We start from the raw sequence: 16,602 nt of genomic DNA on the forward strand, positions 1-16,602 counted from the left end.
ATATACACACACATATATATGTGTGTGTGTATACAGATATATATACATATATATATGTCGCTGCTTTTTCTAAATCACAAGAGTTTAATCTGGCATCTAACACTGCAGTGGCAGCTGCCGTCAGCTCTGCAGACAACAGAGTCAGCCATTGATCACTGGCTGTCATTCAGGCACCCTGTGCCCTCACTTCCCGCCATACAGGTTTATCCTGCATGTCCCCTGTGTCCACTTTTCAGGTGACTTACTTGTGGGCTTTCCCTGGAACCCCCCACCCTAAGGCCACTGCTCACATCTGCTTGGACTTTTACTACTGCCGCCACCGTCACACACCCTCAGCCCCTGACTGCATGTGAGCAGCTGCAGGTGCCCTCAGCCCTGCCTGGGCAGCGCAGTGGCGGCCCCTAAGATTCCAACACTACCCTGACTGCCCTGCACCAACACACATGCACAGTCAGGCAACACCCCTATAGCCGGCTACCCCTCCACCCCCAACCCCGCATAGGTCTGCCATCGTCATAGTCTTTGCTGTGGACAAACTGAAAAGTCATAAGATTTGGTGAAACTCTTGGGGATTCTTAAGGAAGAAAATGTCTTTTTAAAAAAAAAATAAGTCTTTCCTATGTTAAGAACAGGGAACAATATTTTCATGGTATCATTAGATTTTCCACACCCTCTTAATATAGTTACTGACTCTCAATATGCAAAAAGATTTGCTTTACATATTGAAACTGCTGAACTTATTCCAGATTATTCAGAATTAACTTTGTTATTTATTCAATTACAAGACGTAATCAGAAATAGAAATCATCCCTTGTATATAAGACATATTAGATCCCATATGGTACTATCAGGCCTTCTAACACAAGGTAATGATGAAACTGATCAGCTATTGGTAGGAAATGTGCAGAAGCCTCAGTATTTCATAAGAAACACCATGTTAATAGCAAGGGTTGAAGAAAGATTTTTCTATCACTTGGCAACAAAGCCAAGGAAATTATAAGGACATGTCCTACTTTTTCTTTATATAGCCAACTCCACTACTTGCAGGACATAACACAAAGGGTACTCAAAGAAACAAAAGTTGACAAATGGATGTGTATCATTTTGTGGAGTGTGGAAAATTAAAGTATGTGCACCATGCTATAGATACATATTCAGGGTTTTAATGATCAACTGCTTTGAGTTCTGAAAAGGTTAATTCTGTAATTACACATTTTATTAGAAGTTATGAACTATGTAATCTAAGACTGACAATGATCACATGTATGTCTCTAGTAAGATGAAACAGGGTTTTTTGCATATTACAACATAAAACATACTACAGGTATACCACACAATCCTACAGGACAAACAGTTATAAGAGATCTAGTTGTGCTTTAAAAGATATGCTTAATAGACAGAAAGGGGTAATAAAGACCTCCCATAGGTAGATTATACAATGCTTTATTAACTTTAAATTTTGTAAATGCTAATGACAAAGGAGCAATAGCTGTGGAGAGACATTGGACTACTGAATTAAATCAGCCCGTATACTTTAAAGATGCGATGGCCTCAGAATGGAAGCCAGAATACGTGTTATGTTGGTGAAGAGGTATTGCTTTTGTTTCCACAGCAGAGAAAATGCTGTGGAAACATCAAGTTTGATGTCATGAATATCATCAATTTTGATAAAGATTAGATTAAAACAAGAGAGACCTCTTGATTAGGAGAAGCAATAATTCAATGTGGCCATTCAATCTAAACTAACTAATAAGACTAACAAATGCCTTTTACTTGATTAGACATAACCTGCCATAAAGAGATACTTCCCAAAGTTAAGGTTGGGGCAGGATTTTGTTTATGTCTTTCCAGGAGAATAATAGCATCCAACTAAAAATTCTGAAGATCACTGGACAAATGAGACATCTGAAGAAAGACAAGTCATCCAGGGAAAAGGTCCCAAGAGAAAGAGTAAATTGACCTAATGGTATATCACACTTCCAATGGGATAAAATGTCTCAGTCCAGCAGACTTGTTTATACATTCTTGAGAAGGGGAGTGTAGATTAAGGAAAAAATAGACAAGAGACTGCAGGTAGAGTTGGGAGGGCATTCCAGTGAATACCAAATCCCCCCCCAGCTCATTTTTCATAGTCCTTTTATACCTGAAGTCAAAGGGCAGGGTAAAAGGACATTTTTAAAATCATAATACAAGAAACAAACAAGATTGATTACTTCTTTAATATTCAAAACATCTAACAGCTATGCCCTAAGTCAAATATCCTGTTATTAGATACTGAGGCAGAAAACATCCAGTCCAAACATCCTGTTATCTCTAAGCAAGACTAACAGCAACTTCACCTTAGGCCAAATGTCGAGTTGTTTGACCTTGAAGAAGCAATACTAGGCCTGAACTCTCTGACCTTATGTCAAGATGGAGTGGAGCCAGTTCTACGGGCTCCCACAATAAAATTTCATAAATCTTCCCAGATATTTGTTTCTGCTGTTCTCTACAGACATATAAGGCAAATGATCTTTTTGCTGTCCCAATTCAATTAAAAATTAAAGCTGGCTTTAGAGTTGGAGTGTGACTCTCTCTTCTAAACCCAAGCATGTTAGTTAAAGGAAAATCCAAAATCTCTGTCTCATGTCAAAAGAGCTGCCTGGTATGGGACAGAAAAAAAAAAAAAAACAAAACTAAGGGACTATTCTATTATCACTAACTTCATAATCCTTTGATTTTTATAAGGTGTAAATTTATAAGATTAATATATATATTTAAACTTTCTGCTGTGACATTAATGGTCATATAAAGTACAAACTAATTCTAAAAATTGGTTTCATCTAGCATCCTATATGTGATTTCAGGCTTGAGTCTAAAGCAGGTAACTAGGAATTAAATTTGTGTACCTCGGATATACTTAATAAATTGTGGTCCTTTAAATTCTCTGAAATCTGTTGCATATGACATTTAAAAGGTTCATGTTTTCTGCAGTGACCTGTGACCATTCCTGGCAGTGACCTTTGAGGTCTCTAAGAAGATGATGGGGTCCCACAATGACAAATCCACCTAGATTGTGGTAACACCACTAGGCGACAAACACCATCCAAAGATCAGCTTTAGACTACAAACTGCTCAGGCCAGCATCAATGCAGTTAGCTAAGGTGGTCCAGCCTCATAGATTACTCCAGTTGGGACTTCAGGTAAGCTCTACACTTTCCCATCAACCGAGACTGGACAACAACTCTCCCACGAAGTGACCACTATCTCAATTTTCTCAGGCTCCTCTAAAGATGTCAGTGCCCCAGATAACAGGAAGTAACTTTAAGAAGACAATGCCCACATTCCCAAGAGGTAAGGTGGTTGTGTTGTTGTTGTTGTTTGGTTGGTTTGGTTTGGTTTGGTTGTTTGGTGAATTATGAATGTTCGTCATTGTTTAGGAGGGTTGGTTGCAAATTACTACTTGTCATGGTCAGGGGGAAAAATTAAGCAAAGGAGGTTAGATTCAGGGATCTTTTTCTGAAAAGAAAATAGGGGGGATATAGGAATGATAGGATAAATGGGTAGATTATTTAATCTACTTTTAAACTAAAAAAGCAAATAGTCTTAAATATTTTACATTGGTATAGATTTTTGTATATCAATATAAATTTAAGGTTATCTTTGTTATACTGTATATATGATTCTGCTCTTGTTTAAGGTACTGTACCTGTGGAGCACATTTAAAAATATAATGTAAATTTCTAGCCTTTAAAAGTTATTATTATAAACTATTTAGGATAATTAATAAATACAGGTTAGTAGTTAGTCATCTAACAATCAAATCTGTGGCTATGTTAGATATGTTTTCAAGGTCAAACAGAGATGTATTTTCAATAGACAGATGGTCTTCACATACTTCAGAGATCTATAGACTATGGTAATTAAGATGTTTTAATAACATAAGGTTTATCATGACAATGAGACACATCTGCTCCTGGCAGTACTGTTTACTTCAGAAAAGGATGATGGGCATCAAAGAACCTCTATATGGAGTTTGTTTTCTTTATGGCACAAGTTAGCCACTGGGCAAAAAAAAAAAAAATGCCCTTGCCTCAACAGCTGACAGTGTGCTGTCCAAATTGGACAAGTAGGACACAAAAGAAGATGATCACCAAAATTTGCCAAGACAAGGAAGGACAGTCCTTCAAAATCCCTGCTTCACAGAAAAGTCTGTCAGATATGCTAGACCTGTAGGCCAAAGATGGATGCCCCAGTTGCAGAGGAACCTTGGGTGACTCTCCAGGTGGCCAGCTGTTTCTGTCATTTCAATAGTTTCGGAATACATTTGCTCTGCACCTCCTGTTTACTCAGGTAATAGTATATCCTTCTTGGGTCTTGGTAGATTTGAAGAGCAGATACTTATAGTTACAGTTTTCACTGTTACCAAATTCAGAAAAGAAACCCACAAAAAAGGTGTAAAGTGTATAAGGTTGAGAGACATAAAAGCTTAATTGTTTATCTAAAAAAATGTTTAGAGATCTATAAAAATACTTTGGGGTTGGTAATACAAGTTAAGATAGAAAGTAAATTAGGTGCAAAATTTTGGACTCACCAAAATAGGATAGATATGGAGGATTTTCTCTGAATTTAGCAAACGTAAATGAACTGGACATTGTGAATTTAATTCTTATTTGGAAATTTTTATTGTACATAGCTTTACTTTGTTAAGTTTATAACCTTCCCTTTTTATTTAGACAATACCTGATAATATTTTTATTGCATATAGTTTTACTGTGTTAGAGTTAAAACCTTCCCTTTTTATTTAGACAAACATTGGGTAATATGGGATATTTTGATTGCACTCTGACACTTCTGAGACTGACAATAGGTTAAAATTTGAATCAGAGGGTGGAGTCAAGCATTCAGCTGTCCAGAATTAACCATAGTGTTTTGGGCCAACCCAGATTAGGATAGAGACACAGGAAGGAATAGGGAGGCCTTATAAAGATTCAGTGGCCTTTTTGATCTAGAAGTGTTGGAGAGGCAGGGTCAACTGATTGTTCCTCCTTTGCTCTTTGGATCAAAAAAAAAAATCCAAAGATAGATTTTTACCCCAATATCTGATATCTGACTTCTATTATTATTAACTAATAATGGAACAATATAAGTAATCACTTCATCAGACATAGACCTGTAGCACATAAGGTCAACAGAGAGATAAGAAAGAAGCAAAGGTCACCGACTATTGGTGGCTCCTGCCTATAATCCCAACACTACGGAGTCTGAAGGAGGAGGACCATTCAAAGTTCAAGGGCAGCTGAACTACAAAACGAGACCCTGTCTCTAAACAGCAACAATGAGAAGATGCAAAGAGAACCCAGGGTGGAAGTGGTTCACGCTCAAGCATCAGTTGCTCAAATACTGAAAACAAAAACAAAACAACTTCAGTACTTAGCTCGAATCACCTACGAGAAAGCACTCAGAGCAGGCCACAACGCTGATGGTGAGCATACAGCTATACTACTTCCAGAACAAAATCCAGGAAAAAAAATCTTTGTATGCTAATTGAAGCCGATATTCCTTAGAGTCAACACACATATTACAATCCATAAAAGATAATGCTCAACAAATTAGGCACCACCAAAATTAGGAACTTCTGTTCTTTTGTCAGAATTGTTAAGAGGCTGGAAAGACATGCCGCAGACATGACGGTAACATTTCAAATACTCCTAATTAGAATTTATATCTTCAATACACAACAACCTCTGAAAGCTTGGTTGTCGGAAAGCATACAGCGTGCTTTGGGGGTATTCTGTTGTAGCTTCTGAAACACAGTCTTACTGTGTTTCCCAGGCTGGCCTAGAACTCTTGGCCTCTTGCCTCTGTCTCTCAAGGGATGGGATTATTAGCATGCAATGCCACATCTAACTCAATTTTCAAAATAGGCATAAGATTTTGAAGATGCTTCATCATAGAATACACTTAGATGACACAAGAAAACATGTCCAAGCCAAGTGGTGGTGATGCACGCCTTTAATCCCAGCACTCGGGAGGCAGAGGCAGGCGGATCTCTGTGAGTTCGAGGCCAGCCTGGTCTACAAGAGCTAGCTCCAGGACAGGCCTCAAAGCTACAGAGGAACCCTGTCTCAAAAAACCAGAAGAAAAAAAAAGTAAAAAAGAAAAAAAGAAAAGAAAGTATGTCCAAAGCCATTATCTACCAAGGAAATGCAAATTCAAGCCAGTACATCTGACTGAAATATAAAATTAAACCGACAAGTCATACCAAGCTTTAGCAAAGAAGATGGGTGGTGAGGCGTGGGTGCTCTGGTAGGAACGCATGCCATCCACCTCTCAAGAAAGCATCTGTCAGCTTCTTAGGGAATTAAACTTACACCTACCTTCCACGCCTAAATGTTTGTTCAACAGAAGTGAAATTTTATGTTCACAACTTTATTCAAGCTGTCTCACACCAGAAACAACCCAAATGCCAACTGGCAGGTGAAGGAGTAAGCAAACCGTGAAACATCCTTGCAAATTCCAAACAATAAAAAAGAAAAAGCCATTGACAGACACATCACCATGAGTGAATCTCAAATCACTAAGCTAACTGAAAGAAGCCAGATTTCCGCCACAGATATATTATATGATTCTATTGCTATAAAATACCTTATGTGTAATGAGAACGATAAATCACTGGGAACAGAAGGGTCTGAAGGAAGAAGTGGGAAGAAGGGACCACAAATGAAAGCGAGGGCACGATGGAGGGATTTTTTGTTATTTTTATGGTAGTGATTATTTAAGTATGACATGTGTCAAGATATATCAAACTTCAGCCGGGCAGTGGTGGAGCATACCTTTAATCCCAGCACTCAGGAAGCAGAGACAGGCAGATCTCTGTGAGTTCGAGGCCAGCTTGGTCTACAAGAGCTAGTTCCAGGACAGGCACCAAAGCTACACAGAGAAACCCTGTCTCAAAAAACAAACAAACAAAAAAGATAAATCAAACTTCAATATGCAATGTCTTATATGTCAGCTATACTATAATAAAACAGACAGGCAGACAAGGAGAACTAGAGGTGGAAGTCCAGAGATGTTTGGGGGATATCACTGGAGACTATTTGAAGAGTTAGGACTCTCCAAGGGGAAGGGCATAGTTGGTAACAAATAGCAATGGTTATCCTTGAAGCTCATGGTTATCTCTTCTTATTATCTCACACAAGGGGAGACAAAGCTCAGAGATGCTAAACCTCCCTCTCAAGGTCATTAGCTAGCGAATGGTGGAATGGGGTCATGATCTCATTCCACAGCACACAACCCGACCACCCAGAACCCTGACTTTCCTGCAGCTTCGGAAAGGTGCTGATGCAATTGTAGAGATCCCCTGACATTCCCCCTGACACCGCTCCACCCCCCCACCCACACACACCGGCTCTGGCCTCCAAAGTCCTGCCTCTTTCCATTTCTGCCATTGGCACTCTGAGGTCAGGCAGAGAAAGCCATCCCCAAGCTTAGACTCTGACAGTCTGGATCTCGGGGATTCCAAGCCAAGGGGCTTCCAGCCAGAACCCAAAGAGACATCTGAGAAGGTGTAGACGGAAGCTGTCGGGAAAAGTGACTCATGGGAGCATGCCTGGAATATATGCAGGTTTAGTTGCTTCTCCATATATTCGGGTGGGGGATGACACGTGGTCCAGTCATGGCAGGTGCTCGGGGTGTCTTATTAGGCCAGGAAGGCCTGGGAGAATCAGAACACAGGGAAGCCTCCAGGGCACTTCTCCAGAGAAACAAGACACCCCACAGGGGCTAAGGTTTCATCAGGTCAGAGTGGCTGGTGCAATCCTGTTCTCTGGAGCAGCTGTCCCCACAGTGAGAGGAGAATCCCACAGGTCACTCCATGGCTGCCAGGCAGAGACCATTTCCAGCCAGAACCCTATGGACTCTGCTGAGACATCTTACTCCCGCAAGGGAGGAAAGAGAGACTCCCATGGCTTGCTCAGCAGTAGGATTACATTCAGGGGCTGTGACCACGCTTCACCTTCTCTCCTGCTGCTCCAGCCTACATTCTCTAGGGTATCTTCACCAGAACTTCCCCAGCATGTTTCTGGTCACTGCCATAACAGTCACCGCGTGCTCCATGCTCCGGGGCTTAAACCCACACATGCATTTTCTAAGGTCAGGAGTCTGGAGTGGCTGTCACCATTCTAAAAGTTCATGTTCGAAGGGCTGCTTTCTTTCAAGAAGCTCTGAGAACAAGACCCCTTCCTGGTCTCTCCAGGCTTCAAGTGCTGCCTGCATCCCTGGGACAGCAGGTTAGAAGGTCTTTAGGGACCACCTGGGAAGTCCATGATAATTCATCTATTTTAAAATTATCTGCTTAGCAACTTTAATTCCACCCCTAATATCCATTCCTCCTCCTATCTGGTCTAACACACTCTCATGTTCTAGAGACTGGGACGAGACATCTATGGAGAAAAAGTATAATGGATCTTCCTCCCACAACTCTGGCTGAAGAACCAGCTAGCTGCTAATGAAGAGTCAGACCCAGGACGGGAAAGATGGTTCCGCAGCTAAGAGTACTTAATGCTCATCCAGAGGACCCAGGTCAGGTTCCCAGCATACACGCGGTGGCTCACAATCGTTTGTAGCTCCAGTTTGAAGGCATGTGATACCCTTTTCTGGCCTCCACATGCGCCTGGCACACATGTGGTAGTGTGCATACATACCGACAAGCAAAATACCCACATACATAAAATATTTTTAATTTTTTTTTAAAGACTCAGACAGGGGTTAGAGAGATAGCTCAGGGGTTAAGAGCAGTGGCTACTCTTCCAGATCTCCTGAGTTCAATTCCCAGCAACCACATGATGGCTCACAACCAACTATAATGAGATTTGGTGCCCTCTTCTGGCAAGCAGGCATACATGCAGGCAGCATACTATATGTGATAAATACATCTTTAAAATAAAAAAAAACTCAGACAAGTCTTATATTCTCAAGAAATTTTTTAAAATGCAATTTTTATTCTTTGAGAATTTCATACATGTATGCCAGGCATTTTGATCATATCCACCACCCAACTACTACCCTCCCCCAATTCCTCCCAAATCCCCTCCTCCTATATCCCCTTTTAATTTTTTTTTATAACTCACTGAGTCCCATTAGTGCTGCTCACTTGTGCATGGGGTAGAGGTATCCACAAGGTTCTAGTGACTAGAGTATGGGCAATCTGTCAGAGGCCACACCCCTGAAGAAAACTGACTATTCTCCCTCTGGCAGCCATCGTCTGTCAATAGCTCCCAGCTGGGGTCATCCCAGCAAGTCATCCATGCTGGGATGTTGACAGGCTTGATCTCACGTGGGTCTTGTGCAGGCAACCCCGGCTGCTGTGACTTCACGAAAGCTGTGGCCCTGTCATGTTCAGAAGACACTGTGAAAGTTTGGTTTTGGTTTTTTAAGGTGTAACATAGGAATATCTTCAGGTTTACTTTCATTAAAAATCCTGGTGGGCAGACATAAGACATCACTTGGGACACCCATTTCTTTCTCCCTGTTGAAATGATTTTGGAAGCCACCAAATAAATGTTTGTCTTTAGAAAGGGACTTAGAAACATCTACAGTGAGTAAAACCAAATCCCCAGAGTCAGACAGGATGAGAGTTACTAACAGAGGCATTCTGTGGGAGCAGCAGCTCAGTTGATAAAGTGCTACACAAGTGGGAAGGCCTGAATTCAATGCCCAGACCCCTGTGGAAAACCTGAGTCCACAGAGAAATGGGGAACTGGAGGCAGGTGGATTCCTGGGTCTTGCTGGCTGGCCAGCCCAGCCTAACCAGCAAGACCAAAGTCTCCGCAAGAGTAAAACAAAGTAGAAAGCCCTGAAGAATGATACCAAGGTTGACCCTCAGCCTGCACCTCGAGGGTACACACATGCTCACACGCACGCAGGCACACACACAAGTACACATACACACGTGCACACACACACGTGCACACAAACATGCACACACACACATGCACACACACACATGCACACACTGGAAGATTCTCATCCAGGGATACTGCCATTGCATCATACTGAGAAGGTAGCCAGTAGCCCACTTTGGGCAGCAATGGATTGGCTACTCACCAGGAATCCTCTTAGCCTGTCCTAACTGTGGTTTTCTCTGTGCTAAGCCATTGAGGAAAGGGATTAGAATCAAATGCTCACAAGAGCCCCTCTCTGGAGTCCCACTTCCACGATCACCAACTGCAGAGTTATACTGGGTCTGAGCACCTGTTGTTTTTGCTCAGAGAGTTCTAGAAACCAGAATTCTGAAACCCACAATGTCAAACTGGTTTCACCTGGAGACGCCAGGAAGCCGCCTCTACCTGCCTTGCTCTAGCATATGGCACCCGCTCATGTTCCTTGATTTATGTGGGCATCACTCTAGTCCAGTGGTTCTCAACCTGTGGGTCGCATATCAGACATCATACAATTACATTAAGGCTCATAACAGTAACAAAGTTACAGTTGTGAAATAGTAACAAAATAATTTTATGGTTGTATCAGCACAACAGAAGGAACCATATTTAAGGGTCACAGCGTTAGGATGGTTGAGAACCACTACTCTAGACGGCTGTGGGATAATCATTTTGTACACCATTAAGATATTTTGCTCTCATTGGTTTAATAAAGAGCCAGCTGGCCAATAGCTAGGCAGAAAGAGGTTAGGTGAGAGAGACAGACTAAGAGATTACAGGGATGAAGGGCGGAGTTGCCAGCCAGACACAGTGGAAGCAGGAGATGAACACGCTGTGCTGGAAAAAGGTACCACCATGTGGTAGAGTGTAGATAAGAAATACGGATTAAGTTGTTAGAGCTAGTCAGTAACAAGTCTAAGCTATCGGCATTTATAATTAACAAGTCTCTGTGTGGTTATTTGGGAGCTGCTTGGTGGGACAGAAAATCCCACCTACCTGGGTGTTAGTGATTCACAGCTTTAATCCCAGCACTTGGGAGGCAAAGGCAGGTAGATCTCTGTGAGTTCGAGGCCAGCCTGGTCTTGTTCCAGGACAGGCTCCAAAACCACAAGGAAACCCTATCTTGAAAAACTGGGAAAAATAAGAAAAAGAAAACCCCACCTACACTAGACTCTGCTGCCATCTTTGCAGGGCTTCCTCCTCTGTGGCTTCCCTCCTTTTTATGTATCTTTGCCACTCGTTATGAGGACATTTGTCATTAGATGTAGGATCCTCTCAGTTTAATTCAGAATGTTCCCATTTCAAGACATTAACTCAGTGACACCTACAACACTTTCTCCAAATGCAGCCATGTTGACAGATAGTATGAGTTAGCTCTTAGACATCTTTGGTGGGTGGCAGGGGGATGACCACGACTTAACCCACAACTGAAATCTGGTACATAAATATCATTTGATAGAGTCTTTCACTAACCCAAACCCACCCCTCTAGGTGCAGTATCCTATCCAAGGCCATCCACAGTGGCCCCATATTCTCGCCCATTGTAACGGCACACAGTCTTCCCTAGTCAGCAATGCCTTCTCATAGGCCTGGAAAACTTCTAGCTGTCTTTCAAAATCCATCAGGAGCTCCTCATTCTTTGCCAGGTCATCTCTGGCCCAACTCCCTGGATTTCCCAGATGGGAACACGTCTGTGGTTGGTTCCTCCAGTCACCCTGTATGTTCCGTCAGTCTAGCGCCTGCGCATTCCACACGCCTGTTGTCCTGGGAGCCCATGAGAAGCCCGAGAGTTCAGTCTGGAGTCAATCAGATTAAGTTAATTAAGCTGGACTCGGGAAGTTCTACAGATCAATATTTTCTCTTGTTTATGAATCCTAGACTCCATATGGTCACATAAACTCATGTGTGTGTCACTTAAATGAAGGAAGCAAAATTGCCCGTGATATCCCAAGGGAATAATGGGAAGGGAAGAAGTAAGAAAGGGGCATGGGCTGGAGGGAGTGTGCCCAATACACAGTATATACCTGTAAGACAAAGTTTTAAATTATTTTTTTAAAAAGGATTGCAGGGGCTGGAGAGATGGCTCAGGGGGTAAGAGCACTGGCTGATCTTCCAGAGGTCCTAAGTTCAAGTCCCAGCAACCACATGGTGGCTCACAACCATCTGTAATGAGATCTGGTGCCCTCTTCTGGTCTGCAAGTATACATGCATGCAGAACACTGTCTATGTAATAAATAAGTAATTCTTTTTTAAAAAGGGGATTGCAGTTGGGCAGTTGTGGCACACATCTTTAATCCCAGCACTCGGAAGGCAGAGGCAGGAGAATCCCTGTGAGTTTGAGGTCAGCCTGTTCTACAGAGTGAGTTCCAGGACAGCTAGGCTGTTACACAGAGAAACCCTATCAAGAGAGAGAGAGAGAGAGAGAGAGAGAGAGAGAGAGAGAGAGAGAGAGAGAAAGAGAATTGCAAATAGAGAAAAAAACATATTTTGCAATAAATCTCTCCAAATACACTTGTGTATTACATTCCAAATAATATTATAAAACAATAAACAGTTTCTGCTTGACTACATATTACAAAAAACTGTATTTGATTTAAAAGGGGAATTATAACTTAATTTACAGAGAATAATGGAAAGATAAATATTACATTTTTTAAACTCAAGAACAGACAAATATCCACATTCTGGGTAATTATCTATTCATTCCACCGCTGTCTGCAGAGAGCCTGTCACGCACTGAACACAGCGTAGCTAAGGAGAAGCCAGATCACGAACAGATCTTAGAATGGGGAGCCCAGTCCGCCTCAGCTCTAGAAGAGCAGAGAAATCTCCCCTGTGGATGCACATCCTTTGAGTTAAGGGCAAGAGGGAATGAACTAAAATGTGGAAGGACTTAGCCAGAGAAAGGCCTGAGGGTGGGAGGAAGCCTGTAAGTTCAAGGGCCTGGAAGCGGTCAAGAGTGTCTGAGGCAGGCCAAGGTCAGAGGACACGGGACCTTGTCAGGACGTCTGGACATTAGTCATCTTTTATGTCCCTGTTTAATCAGTGTTGGGTGAACTTGGATACACAGGTCATCATCCCCTAAGTAACAGCAAGGGACTTCAGCTATGCACATGAAAACAAGTGAGAAATATATGGATCCTCCCAGAGTTTTGGGAGGCTCTCTGCCCTAGCTCTTAGGTTCTTGCACTGGGCATATGATCCTTCTCAGTGGCACGAACACTTGTGATCAAAAGAAAAAGAGAAATGTCGATCTTCTCTTGTATATTAGAGAGCAACTACACTATATAATATTGTTATATATGATATCACCCCCATGCCTCATCCTTCCTATCCTTAAGCCTTTCTTCAGGCCCCCAGCACCTGCCTGGGATAAGCTTTGTAGAGACATATACTGTGCCTTTGCTTTTCTGTGGTGTGTGTGTGTGTGTGTGTGTGTGTGAGAGAGAGAGAGAGAGAGAGAGAGAGAGAGAGAGAGAGAGAGAGAGAGAGAGATATGTTTGTGAATGTGTATGCATGTTCACATGTATTGGGCACATGTACATGTATGAAGTGTGTGTAGAGGCCTGAGGCTGACACGGGAAATCTTTGTTGCTCTTCACCTTATTCGTTGAGATAGGGTCTCTCAAGTGAATCCAGATCTCATGGCTAGGACTAGTCTAACTAGCCAGTTCTCTCCAGGGATCCCATTTCCACCTTCTGAGCCCTGCAATTACAGACAGAGCACCATGTCCAGCCAGCATTTACATGGGTTCTGGGGATCCAGACTTTAGTTCTCACAGGAACATGCTTTACCCATGGAGCCTTATCCCCAAACCCAATCTTCTGTCTTTGATGGAGCTTTTGCCAGTGGTTCTGATTCTCTCTTCAGAGTCCCTGGAGCATTTAAGAGTGTCCCAGGCTAACCAAATGACAGTCTTATTATGGCTGTTGATTGTGATTTGGATTATCTAGATTTTGAGTTTCTTGGTATCCACAACTGCTTGGTTATTGATGACAGATGGATGATAAGGCTAGGTAGGTAGACAGTAAAGGGGTGGATGGATGGATAGATAGATGGATGATAGATAGATAGATAGATAGATAGATAGATAGATAGATAGATAGATAGATGATAGATAAGTTTTCAGTTCCTTTATCCATGATAGATATGAGTACCCACTTTGTTTTAGCCCTCTCTCTTCCTCTCTTTGTGCATGTGTGTGTTTGTGTGTGTATGCACATGGAGTACATGCACTCATGTGTGTGCAGGTGCACACTTGCAGATGAAAGCCCGAAGTGAATTCCATCGCTCTATATCCCCCTACTTTTTTCTCTCAGGGTCTCTCACTGGATCTGGAGTTAGGCTGACAATCAACAAGCCTTAGGGATCCTCCCAGACAGGATGGGGTTACAGATGTGTGCACGACAACGCCCAGCCTTTCACATGGGCTTGGGGGATTTGAGTTCAAGCACTCCCCTCACCTCCACACTGAGCAATCACCCCAACCCACGGGCTCTGCACAGACAAGCACACACAGACATGCCTTATACTGGGCAGGGTGCAGGTATCTAGAGACACACAAACCGAGGCCAGTGTAAAGATTCGCCATTGGTCATCCTAAAACTCTCTCAACTTCACTTTTCAAATAAGCCTCTAGCCCCACCTGACTCCCTGCCCAGCCAGTGCCTGTAACTGTGTTGATGTCAACAGGGGCCCTTTGGCTGTAAGCCTGCATCTCCTGCTTTGAGGCCTGAAGCTGCAGACTCCATAGAGTTGACAGACAGGGGTGGATAGCTAAACCTGCTGCCAAGGATCTGTCTACAAAAAGCATCCGGGAGTGTTCAGCCTGCGCCTATGGGCTGCAAGTGTCCCAGCATAGTCCGAATGCAGCCCAGCACATTGTCACACCCCATTGTCGTGATACGACGTCCAAAGGCTGGACATACTGGCAAGCAAATTCTTCAACTCCTCTATGCTGCTTTTTTCCCCCAAAGGAGGGTCTTGGGTCCTGAAGGAAGAGGTCAAGACTCCCCCAAATTGTGCCTGCTGAAAGCAGAGCAGAAGCAAGAGCAGTCTCGGGAGACGCAAGACAGAATACCTGCAGCTCTTTCTGGGCCATCCACCAGAGGATCCAGCTCCGGACCCTACACAACTCCATCGGGCACACAGCAGGGCAGCTGTCCCTGGGCAGGCGAGGTTGCCGAGAGAGCAGACTGTAGAGGCTTCCTCCCCCAGTCAGCGCCTGCCCTTCCTTCACGTGATGGTGAATATTATCGACCAGACAGGATCTAGAATCACCATGGAGACAGACCTCTGAACGCGCCAGTGATGTGTTTTCTAGATTCGATTAGTTGAGGAAGACCCGCTCTAAACATGGGTTGGCTTCCCCAGCTGAATAAAAATGCAAAACTGACTGAGCTGAACACCAGCATTCGTTGCTCTGTTTCCCACGTGACCCGCGGCTTCCTGTTCCTATCACGTCCCTTCCCCAGCGTGATGCCCTGCACTCTCAAACTGTGAGTCCGATGAAGTCCTTCCTTCCTTAATTGCTGACAGACATTTTGTCACATAGCAATATCACACAGGAAAGGACATTGTCGTCACCAGTAAACTGGCCCAGCTTAGAGGTCTCTAGCTATAAGCAAAAGCTTCTCCCCTTGGCAGTTTAAGCGGCAGCCATGCTTTAGAAATAATTTCCAGAGAAGGGTTCCGTGTACCCCCAGCCAAAGGGGCCTTCTCTTCAAAGTCTTGGGAAGCTGGAACCAAGTAAAAGAGGAAAAGGGGGTTCCCCAGGGGCAGCCTGCCTCCTGCTATCCAGTCAGTGCTAGCCCGAAGGGTGTGCTACTCCTGTGACCGGCTGAGCTGGCCAGGCCAGGCCCGCAACCCACCCTGACGCTGGAGGCTGGGGGCCCTTGAAGGACAATTTCTGCCTGCCATCCCCATCCCCCATTATTGCTGCTCAAATATAATGTTGGGGCCCTCTCATAAGGCTTCTGGGCAGTCCATAACTCTGTCCTCAGAAGTGACACAGGGCTAGGCAGAACGAGTGTTTGGAGAATTGGGCAAGAGGGTGTTGCAAGCGAGGTTGGTGCTCTAGTCTAAAAGGGTTTGGGGGGGGGGGGGCACATCTGTCCAGGTGGTCATGTAAAGTAGTACAAACAGGGAAACACAGAGGGCCCCTCGGGGTGTGTAGATGTGTGTATATGGAAACACAGCTCCTGCACAGTATATGGTAGAGCAGGGGCGGAGTGATGCTCAGGGGAAACTTGAATGTGCTCATGATTAACACAGGCCTCTACACACTAGTGAGCTGTGCTCCACTTACTCACTGTGTGAGTGCTTTTGCTGTGTAACCCCGGACTCCAACACAGTGGGCTCTGTAAACAACACTCGTCACATCACGGTCCTGTCATAGTGGTCACACCCCAGTGAGGTAACTACCGCCCAAAGGCTCTGCCACCCAGTGCACTCACACCTTGAGTTAGGATGATTGGTTGATTGACTTTTTTTTGTTCAGACCAGTGTCATATAACCCAGGCTGGCTTTGAACTCTCTGTGTAGCTTAGGCAATCCTTAAACTTCTGAAGATCCTTCTGGGTCTATTTTGCAAGTGCTGAAGTTAAAGGCCTGGTCTACCATTGCTGGTCTATATGTTAGAGATTGAACTCAGAGCTTCATGCATGACAGGCAAGCAAGTCT

This window comes from Alexandromys fortis, unplaced genomic scaffold, assembly GCF_014885135.2.
Source record: "Alexandromys fortis isolate MF-2015 unplaced genomic scaffold, M_Fortis_MF-2015_v1.1 scaffold_70, whole genome shotgun sequence".
NCBI lineage: Eukaryota > Metazoa > Chordata > Mammalia > Rodentia > Cricetidae > Alexandromys > Alexandromys fortis.